We start from the raw sequence: 400 nt of genomic DNA, 5'->3' as shown, positions 1-400 counted from the left end.
AAGGAGCCCAAATAAATAAATAAAAGAGACAGACACAAGAACAGCACCACAGACAAAATGACCAGGTGCAGCTTACTTTGCTCCAGGCAGGAACCAGCCGGTGTGAATGCGAGACAACCCCGAAGAAACCCACATGTGCTGGTGAGAAACACCAAAGCAAAACGAGGAGTCGACTCACCTCGGATTGTTTTAGCAGGTGTTCAGTTAACGGAGCCCATCTCCACTGGCACAGTGACTGACAGGACAGAGAGAGCACGCCGCCGCCGCCGCCACCTGAGCGTCCCGCTTGTCACTCCCCTCCGCCGGGCTGTCAGTCAGTCAGGAGCACCGAGCTGCCACCAGGTTGTGTGTGAAAGTGTGAGTGTGTGTGTCAGAGAGAGAGAGAGGGGGGGGGGGGGGG

Source organism: Seriola lalandi, unplaced genomic scaffold (assembly GCF_002814215.2).
Source record: "Seriola lalandi dorsalis isolate HSWRI2012SDOR001 ecotype SW California unplaced genomic scaffold, Sedor1 jcf7180002053559, whole genome shotgun sequence".
In the NCBI taxonomy this organism is placed as follows: Eukaryota; Metazoa; Chordata; class Actinopteri; order Carangiformes; family Carangidae; genus Seriola; species Seriola lalandi.
The sequence above is the reverse complement of the archived record's forward strand: the minus strand, read 5'-3'. Positions refer to the sequence as shown.